Source organism: Pterocles gutturalis, unplaced genomic scaffold (assembly GCF_000699245.1).
Source record: "Pterocles gutturalis isolate BGI_N339 unplaced genomic scaffold, ASM69924v1 scaffold21493, whole genome shotgun sequence".
NCBI classification, from domain to species: domain Eukaryota; kingdom Metazoa; phylum Chordata; class Aves; order Pterocliformes; family Pteroclidae; genus Pterocles; species Pterocles gutturalis.
The window spans coordinates 49,601-60,111 of NW_010126146.1; positions in this window are offsets into that span (position 1 = coordinate 49,601).

A 10,511-nucleotide genomic window follows, 5' to 3' on the forward strand; every position below is an offset into this window, starting at 1 on the left:
GCTGGCTGGGCTCATAAATCAAGGGCATATTTTCTTCTCTGATAAGTTACCAATTTAATTCCTTTAGCTTTTAAAAACAAAGCACTTTTTATTTTGGTAAAAATGTCTGACTTGCAGTCCTCCAGACCAAAGCCTTTGTTTCTACTTACAGAGCAGACTCAGCACAAAGCTTGTCCACACGTACTCACCCAGCATTGTGCAGCAAAGTGCCGCAGGTCTGCCCCAGACACATTGTTCCCAGGCAGCACAGGTCTCATTGCCTGTCCCCACCTTGTCAGATGGCTCATCAAATGGGGGCCAAACATATTCATACCTTATGTGATGGAACCTCTTGCATCGAGTAAGGATTAGCAAAGCTGAAGACTACATCTCAGACCTGTGGGACCAAAGACAAATTATAAACGGCATCGCTAAAAGGTACACACTAAAGGACACTGCAGTATTGTTTCTGGGTTCTTGGGCTCTTGGGCTTTCCTGAGTATTTTTCCTGTGAATCGTCTCAGGGAAGACATGTAGAATGAAGGGAAGACAAAAAAACCACAAACCTTATGGGCAAGTCTGGGCACAAAGGAGAACTGCAAGATAAAAGGAATCAACAGGCAAATGTAAATAAAGTACTGAAAGTGATTGGTGTTTGTGCACACCTGTAGCAGCGTCTGTTTTTCTACTGAAACCTGGACTGACACGGTAGATAATAAATCAGTTTACTTTTATTACAGTGTAACAGTGCTTTTGGTATAAAACAGAACAGGAATTCCATGGTTTCTTTCAAAGCCTGTATTTAAAAGATGTTGAATACATTTGAAATATATTGGCACAGCCTTTTTACGTGATCCTATTTTAATACCAAATGATTATTAGTTGGATCTTTCTTATACCCAGCAACAGAGGAGACCATGAGCCAGCATTTAAGAGCAGACCTTGAACACCTCAGTATATCTAATCCAGCATTTGTAATTAATAAGACGGTAATTCTAAATTCACAGTCTGTCATGTAAACATCTGGACTAGCATGGCTGGCTAGAGCCACAGACTGAGAATGGAATATAGCTTTTCACACTGAGATCATCTGCTCATCACTGCCCTGTTTTATAGGCATTTACAAAGTCCTTGAAGCTTATCCCATGTAAGTCAATAAGAGATTTGTCATTAACTTCAGCAGAGCGAGATTTGCATTTTTATATTCTTCTTAGCCTGAGAGAAACAGTTAGCCAGCATGGATAATACAAGTAGAACTGAGTACTTTACATTGCTGGTCACACAGGGAATATGTAATGGCACTGGGGTTTTGTATCTATTCATGTATTTATTTGGTTTTCATAGCAGTTTACAAATGTTCTTTAAAAACAAAAGGCAAAATCGACTATATATGTAAAGTACAATTTGATGGGCCTGCCACAAGCAAAAGCAAAAACTTCTGTATGTTTTTATTTGTTGCTGCCTGTGCCTAAGAGATCTTTAGCCCCTGGGGAATAGAAGGTGATATACCAATGCCAGTCCATTCATAGTGCCCTGGCTGCACAACAAAGCTAAGCTCCCAAAGATCAGAGCCAACTTCATCAATTCCTTTGTAATGTCCGACCTAGCAGTCTATAAAACCAAGAGGTTACCAGTGACACAAACCAGCCAAGTACTCCAAAAAAATCTTCCATATCTCTTCAGGGTACTGCCCCACTATCTCAGTAACTTTTCTCCAACCGTGAGCCAGTTCTCACACTTCAAAGCTTAGTCAGGGAGTGATACAGTTCAGAAACCTAGAAGTCAAATTATGTGTCAGAGGAAATAAAAAATAAATAAAAAAAAAAAGCTTTTTAACTCCTGCAGGTAACTGCAGCTTTAATGAGAAATGCTGTCTTACAAAAGAACTACAAGTAATGGGAGCATCCTAAAGGAAATGCAGATGACTTTGCCTTCCCCTGAAAGAACATGATGACTTGGAGAAGCAGAGCTAGAGACTCAAACACCTGGAATATCCTGCTTAAGGTAACCTCTCCTCACAACCCCAGGGTAAGCCACAAAATGTATCCCAAAAATGTATTTAAAGTACATGTTCTAGAACTACTTATTTTTGCTTAAAAGAATCAAGGTTTAATCACCTGTTAAGGAATAAGATGCTAAGAAACTGTATCTGATGTCCCCAGTGCATTTTTCTAGCAGTGGTTTCTAGGCATCAGCTACTGTTGTCATCTTGTCAGAATGGTAAAAATGATCTCAGTGTTAAATACCTCCAGCCTGTGCAAGTATCTATCCAAAAAGTCAGTTCTTAGGTGTACATCAGTTTGAGGACATCATCTTTGTAATCCTAGCACTATTAATGGCTGATGGAGGTCTCCCCTTGAATCATTGAATACAAACCCTGTAGTTTGTCACTTATTCTGCCTTCAGAAGCACAGGGATGATTAAGATTCAGATAAGCAGGCCCTGTATTTATTTGTCTGAAGACAAAACTCAGTCCCTCACCAACAACACAAATACCTGTGCATGTATTGCATACTTACAAAACACCATAATAGGTCTCTGTGGGTGTTCTTATAGTGTATGTTAGATTAGAAATACCAACTTAAATTAACTCACCGGACAACTGTATCATTAGTTTTAGTGAAAAGTGATTTTTAGTGCCTGATTCTACAGCACTATTTGTTTGATCTGCCCTCTGTTTTATTGAATAATAAACAACCAGATATTATAGGGTCTATTTGAAACAGATAATCAGCTCTGACTTCCTGAACTAAAACTGCTCTGAGAGGTTGTCTCAGTCTTCTGGAATACTCAAAGATACTCAGACAGAGAAAAAGAAACCAGAAGAGCAAAAAAACCCAAAGAGTTGTTCCTGTAAGTCTTTCAGCCTATGTAAGATTATGCTCTACAGAACATCTTCTAGTCCTTTTTTAATGGCCCATGTGAAAAGGCTTTCATCATTTCAATGGCCTCTTTTTTGTACAGACGTGGAGAGTCCTGAAGAATGGGAATGACAGGCCAACCAGAGCATCACAGAGTCCCTTTGCCTATCCAGCTCATATTGTAAAAGTGCAACTGTATTCAGTATAGGGCACTGTGTATCACCCTTTACCACATTCATTTTTAGAATCTTTCCACTAGCATGTAGCCTAATTTCTTTTTTAGTTAATTACAAATCATTATTTCCACTTGACCACTCAGAAAGGAAAAAATAGAGAGAAGACACGGAATGAAAATTCCCGAAAGCCCAGAAGAGCCAAAGACCTACATGAAAGTATCAGCTGCCCCCAGTCAGTCAAACTACTACTGTGGAATTTGGCACCAATAGTCCTAGTATGTCTGAAGACAATGTAGACATGTTGTCAGCTCATCTTCAACATCTTTGGTACCAAAGACAACCAATGTAGCATTTTTTAAGCAACTGTTTTGTAGAGAAAGAAACATGCATTGTGATACAACTGTCTTATTTTGCAGCACAAAATATTTTGACAGTGTCCTTTAAAATGGAAACTTTTTCTACATATTTGCTACAACTATTTATTTTCTCAGTGTCATTTAATTATGATTGTTATGATCAGCTTATGAGTTTCACAATTATATGTCATTTTTTTATTTTTTCCAGAGCTTGGAACTTTAATATTACACAAGAATCTGAAGTTCCATTAAAATAGAAGAGATGCTGCAAGTCTCCAGCATTGCAGGATTAGGAAATGTGAAGAAACGACATTAAAAACAAAATCTGAAAAGAAGTGCAAATAAAAAGAACAGCAGATGCATTTATGTATTTAATTCTCACTTTAAAAAAAAAATCCCTGGTTTCAGTGGCCATGTCTATGTTTTTGAATAAATGAGGTTGTCAATATTGTTTCCATAAAATACAGAACTTGTAATATGAAATTTGCATGAGACATTATATGTCATAGTAGTTGATCCTATTTAGCCAACAGGATAAATGTATAAAAACTTCAAACTGTTTTTTTTCAAGTTCTGCCCACTGTTGCTAAGCCTGATTCCAAATTATTTTGTTTTTCTGGGGTTTTAACAGCTTTTGCCCTATCTTTAAAAAGATTTAGAAAATCATGTTGAAGAAAAATAAAATAGAACTATTTCTGTTTCCTTTTGTTCTGGTTTTGTTAGTGGCTGGTATCACAAATATGATTACAGACAGAAAACATTACAGTACTGTAATTTCTGTGTTTATTTAATATCAGTAACTTACAGGTCTAGACTGTATAGTTGTGCTGGTTTTGTCTGGGACAGTTAATTTTCTTCATAGTAGTTAGTACTGTCTATGTTTCAGATTTTTGCTGGAAACAGTGTTGGTAATACAGGGATGTTTTCATTATTGCTGAGCAGTACTTGCACAGAGTCAAGGTGTTTTCTGCTTCTCACAGCACCCCACCAGTGAGTAGGCTGGAGGTGCACAAGAATTTGAGAGAGGACACAGCTGGGACAGCTGACCCCACCTGACTAAACGGATATTCTACACCATATGACATCATGCTCAGCATATAAAGCTGGAGAAGAAGAATGAAGGGGGGGACGTTCATAGTTACAGCATTTTGTCTTCCCAAGTAACCATTACGTGTGATGGAGCCCTGCTTTCCTGGAGATGGCTGAACACCTGCCTGCTGATGGGAAGTGGCAAATGAATTCCCTGTTTTGCTTTGCTTGTGGGCACAGGTTTTGCTTTACTTACTAAACTCTCTTTATCTCAACCCATGTGTTTTCTCACTTTTACCCTTCTGACTCTCTCCCCATCCCACCAGAGGGGAGCAAGTGAGTGGCTGGGTGGTGCTGATGCCAACTGGGGTTAAACCACAACAATAGTATAAAGATGTCTTCTTCAACTTTCACTATTACAAAGAAAACCAAGGACATGAAATAATTTCTCTGTCTTTTAATTTATTTTTACAATATGTCTACTATCTAGGTTTAGAAGACAGTAATGTAAATTATGACAAACATAGCTGTACAGTATACATATATAGCAGTTGTATAGATGTATATAGCATATACACCTATACAACTGCATAGCAGCTATGATGGCTTTTCAGAACTGATCTTTTTTTACTCATTTACTACACAAGAACACAAAGAGGGACTTTATGTCTTTGGAACTTAAACTATCTACTGATATACGACAAGCCTGTAAAACATCATGCAAATATGTGGGTTGTGTACTGCATGATCCTGTTAGTACAGCATGATCCTGATCCAGTACAGACCCTCATAAAGTAGAAGTCCTTATTATATCGCCATCCCCACTGGTTATCAAGAGTTTACGTCTGTTCTTGGAGTTCATAGTTGCTGCCACAGGTTAGAGTAGAATTATACTGCAAACCACTGAAGTTACCTACCTAATAAGAGGAAATCTACAAACAAGGATAAGAAAAGTTGTAATTGGAATTGCATCATATTACCAGCAGCTTGGGTGGTGGCCTCATCTTCCCGTTTATCTATGTTGCCACATACCAGAAGATGAAGCTAAGTGTATGTCACAGAGGCTCACAAAATAGATGAGGCAGCTAAGCGTTCTGAAAATTTACAAACTCAAAATGAAATTTATTCTAATCAAAATTGTTTTGCACTCTGACAAACTTTAGTAAACTACAGGTTCAGATGCCAGGCAGGAATTAATACTACACATCTGACTTAAGATTTCCTAAGCTTTAGAACGATGACCCAAAAGGTGCAATCACTCACTTAATAAGGCGAGGGCTCTCAACCTCCTGGAGTTACCTTAGGTGGTGTCCTCACCCAAAGGGAGAGTCCCCAACTGCAGACCCACTGCTCCAAGGAGGACTGACTCAGTTTGCCCTCCAGCTGGACTCCATTTATGCCCTAGTTGAACCTGATCTGTGGTCATACATGGCCATGCCAGTTCTTATTGGCCGAGGGCCCCATCTTCCGGTGACTGTGTACGTTACAACAGACACCATAAAGGTGCAAAAAGTAAGGGCGCAAAAACCCTGGTCTTTGTTGGGTGGGTGCATCTGCCACACAATCCACCCTCTGATCACCACCATGATTTGACTGGTTTCCTTGGACTGGTGGTACAGTCACCTCTTGCCTCCAAAGTTAAAAGGGAGCACAGTCTCAGTGAGCTTTAGTGCTCGTGGCTCATCACTCCTCAGTTATTCTTAAGATTAAAGATTGAAGGAGGCTGGTCAGCCATCCTGACAAGGAAAATCCAAACATATCAAAAACCTTCCCCAATCAGTTAGTCCGCAGTGCAGCAATGATCGACTCTGAGTCTCTTGCCACTTTCTTCATTTTGTTGATCTGATCCTGAAGCAGCATTGACACTTTCGGGATGAGGACACAGCACTTGCTATCAACTGGTTTAAGACTCCACATACACCCTTCTGCTTTAGTAACACCAAATCAAACACAGCATCAGTGTTCCACCGAGTGCTACATTTGACAGTTCCCCACTGAATGTCAGAGGATGGTATAGTGCCATTCCAATCCCACCCCATGATGTTATTGGTGGGTAGAAAAATATTATTACATCTTGTGACCCATTTTCGCCACCACGTTGTCATCCAGGTCCTAGTTTCCTGAGTGGCCTTGCTTAATATGTAGCCATTCAACCAGCCAATTCCAATCCTTCTTTTCACTAGTTACCGCCTGCTCTGAGCTAGGTGGTCTACTCGTAGGTTCCATTTTATAGTTGGGGTTCCATCCTGCATGGGGCCCTTTGGACAAAACAACCTTGTGCTCCATACGTTTGTGCACTAGTTTAAGAAACATTTTCAGTGGGGAGGGTTTCTTAGCATGATGCTAATCCTGTCGTCAAAATGGGCCAGAAGATCCACCAGCTAGGCAGTCAGTGGCATGACAGCTAAAGCATTAACCTGATATTCAAGAGCTCAGTCTCAAACTCCAGCTCTGTACATCTAACCTAGTGACCTGAGCCTTGTTGCCTGCTTTCTCCTGAATTTTGTTCTGTGCAAGGAGCAAAATTTCTTGGAATTCAATCAGAATGTGTCAGATTCTTCATAAAACAAAACTTTTGTAAAGTTTATACAAACCATTTATCTCCTGAAACAACATTCTATATAGTTTCTGGCAATAACTAAACTCCAAGACTTTTTTTTCGTAATTAGATATTAAATCATTGCAGCAGATTTATTTTCCTGTTTGTGTTTTTATTAATTAAATCTGCACCATCTGCCTCTGTTTATCTGTTTCACAATTGTTTCATCTAGCATTGTTATGTTTATATTTTATACGCATATTAGCTTTTTGCTACACCCCTAACGCATCAACTTGCTGTCTATTTAGAACACTAATTAGTGTCAATTAGGAATTGCAAACTTATTTGCCCTGGACACAGGGGAATGTGTATGTGAGGCTCCCTGGCAGCAGACCATTGGCAGGAATTCACCACAGGGAGCAGGCAGGGGAAACCCCAACCACAACTTATATAACCCTTTCAATTCCCCTCACAGGTGTGCAAAAGGGTTAACTGTGCTATCACCTGGAGGGTTTGTTGCCTGCGTTTCTCCCTGGCCTCCAGCTTTTCTTTCTAATAATTCCACTGTTGTGTGTGTGGGCAGATTCTGAAGGGATTTGCCAATTGCATTCTACGGCCCTCTGAGTCCTTTCACTAAGAGACTGCACATGTATTTTTAAAGCGACTGGTAGCCCTCTAATGGGAGGTTCAAGGTGGCAGGGGTCCACCGACATGGCCATCTACCACGTGACGGTCCCCCTCATCCAGTGCCGGCATGCAACCAGCCCTTTGTACTTCTCATGCTCATTCCCAAAACCCCTTCACCTTGATAATAACAGGTTCTCCGCTTCCTTTGGGATTCACACCCCCATCCCAAAAAGCCACCCAGGACATTATCAACCGATCACTTCCTGGCTTGTCTCTCAGAAACACTCTGGGGCCCCAGAAGCCCCTCTGCCTCATCATCCCTTAACAGTATTCTATCCACCACCCCACCACCACCCCCAGGTTAAAGAGACTCCACAGATACTCAGTTTCTGTTTCTCATGCTTTGTGTGAAAAGCTGGCTTGGAGTTCCCTGAGTTGCGTTCCTGTCCATGGGGTTGTACAGACCATGGTTCAGGGGGTAATTCCCTGCAGACCCATGGACCTTTCTGTCTTAATATGGGGTCTCACGTCCCTTTCCTCCGGTTCTGTTCTGACACTCGTGCTGGATCAGCAGATTGTCTTACCTCCCCTCCCTTGGTTCTACAGACATAGAGTTCCAAAAACTTACCTAAATGTGATGCTGAAATAAAATACAAGGACAGCTTTTTTTATTAATTTGGCTGAATCTTGGTGACAGGTTGAGTGCTGGAAGTATCAGGCAAATTCTGAAGGTGCAGTTCCTACAAACCCATACAATCACAGACATAAACACCAGTGAAAATTAAAGAAAGAGGTTCCCCTACTAAAATAAAGACAAAAATTAGGAATTCTGCTTTCACCATTTGGAGGTCTTTAATTGACGTGACTGTTGTTTGCTTTCTTGAGCTGGGCAATAGAGATCTGACAAGAGCATTAAAAGCGCGCATGATCTGTCACCTCTACAGGCTGGTCTTTGCTGTCAGCTTACATATTTCACCTCCTGTCATCATGGATGGTCTATCCAGGGCAGATTAAGGCTCAGATGTTGCTGACTCCATAAAAAAGAAGCAAATATTCCTCAAGTTCCTTGCTTTTAAAGGAATCATTTCCCATTTACTCATCTCAGGGGACTGCCTTTGTAGCTTTAGCAGGGGAGCATTTCTTTGCTCTCACTTTTGCATATCATTTGAGATGTTGTCAGATGCATTTTCAAAGAGACAAGAGGCAGAACACGGTGAAGCATCATTACTGAAAAAACATGATCCTACCAAGACGTTATGGAAATTGATGCCTGCGATTGTTGCTGATGCAAAGGTCACTTCCTAATCTCTTGCTTTGGTTATATGATGATTTTTTTTCCACTTCTTGCTTTTCCTTTCTCTCCATTTTTTCTTTCCTTCTCCTCCTCCCTCTCCTTTTTGTAGACCTCACTTTCCACTCTGATTTTTTGTTTAAACGCTCACTACACCCTCTGGTGCTTATCTTGGTATTTAGTCACAGGTGTATGACTTCCCTTTTGCTGCTATCAGTGTAAGTCAATTACCTTTCTCCCAGCAATTCTGTGCAGGAATAAACATAATCATTAATCATTTTACAGCTCGCAGCCTTCAAGATAATGCCACTGGCTAATAGAATGGTGATGGTAAGAACTGCATCAGTTTTCCAGCATTATTAATAGAGCAGCTGAACTTCTTGACTTGTCTTTAATTTATGAAGAGTTGTCTTGGCATTTCACATGAGGAAAAGATTATAGCATCTCTACCTATTTTGGTCTGCATCTTAATAATAATTTCTACGCCAGACATGCTAGAAGTATTTTGGTCAATTTCATGCTGGTGAGAATACAGCGTTAAACTACATGTGTCCTCCTGCACAACTGACTTTAGTGAACCTCGGATATGAATGGCAACTCCTTCTGCTCTGCATGGGGTTTACACCACTCCTGTATGCAGAGAGTCCAAACCAATTGCTAATGGTGCAGCTCAGGCAACATAAGAAAGAAAGTTTGGGGGATTCCACTGCATGGTGTTACTCTGTAATGAGGAAGAGATCTGTTTTCTTCACAGCAAACTGCAATGCCAGAGGTGCTACGGGAAACAAGCTGTGCTTGAAAATTCTCCAGTTTGCCAGAGAGATCAGCTACCGTGTGCAGTTAAACTGTACACAATCCACCTACCTAACACTTTGTATTACACTCTCCATCTTTATAACTATAGAAATAGAGACGGAGTGGCTCTGTTTACCAGAAAAGTATGATTGTCTGTGGGGTGCTGTTCCCTTAGGGCTCTCACAGGGGAGTGATCAACCCAGCCAGACCGGTGTGAGAAGCGCTCTGGCCAGGGGAAGCAGCTCTCGTGTGAAGGGGTTGCTGGCTACCATCATACAAGGCTCTTTATGGCACACCAGGGAAGAGCATTTTGGGGTTGCACAAGACTTGAGAGGTTTAGGCTAGATATTGGGAAAAATTTCTTCACTGAAAGAGTGATCAGGCATTGGAATAGGCTGCCCAGGGAAGCGGTGGAGTCACCATCCCTGGAGGTGTTCAAGAAACATGTAGATGTGGTGCTTAGGGACATGGTTTAGTGAGTTAGGTGGTGTTGGGTTGACGGTTGGACTTGATGATCCTTGAGGTCTTTTCCAACCTGAATGATTCTATGAGTCTACGATTCTAAGACTTATCGTGGAAAGTTTAGGCAAAGGTCCAAAGGTGGGGAAATGCGATCAAGGGGGTTTGGGCAGGAACACGGGGCAAGAGGGTGAAAGGGGCTGGTGAGGGGCAAACTGGCCGCTCCTCAGGACATGTCTCTGGCTGCACCCTGCAGCTAGTCAGTGTCTCTTGTCTTCATCTTAAACTCCATCTCTAACTGTTTTCCTGGGTGCGGGACTCTTTTCTGCGCCTGTGTGTCTGTGTGCGTGGATGTCTGAGTGCCAGCAGCTGGCATCACACCACAAGTCACAGAGGCCG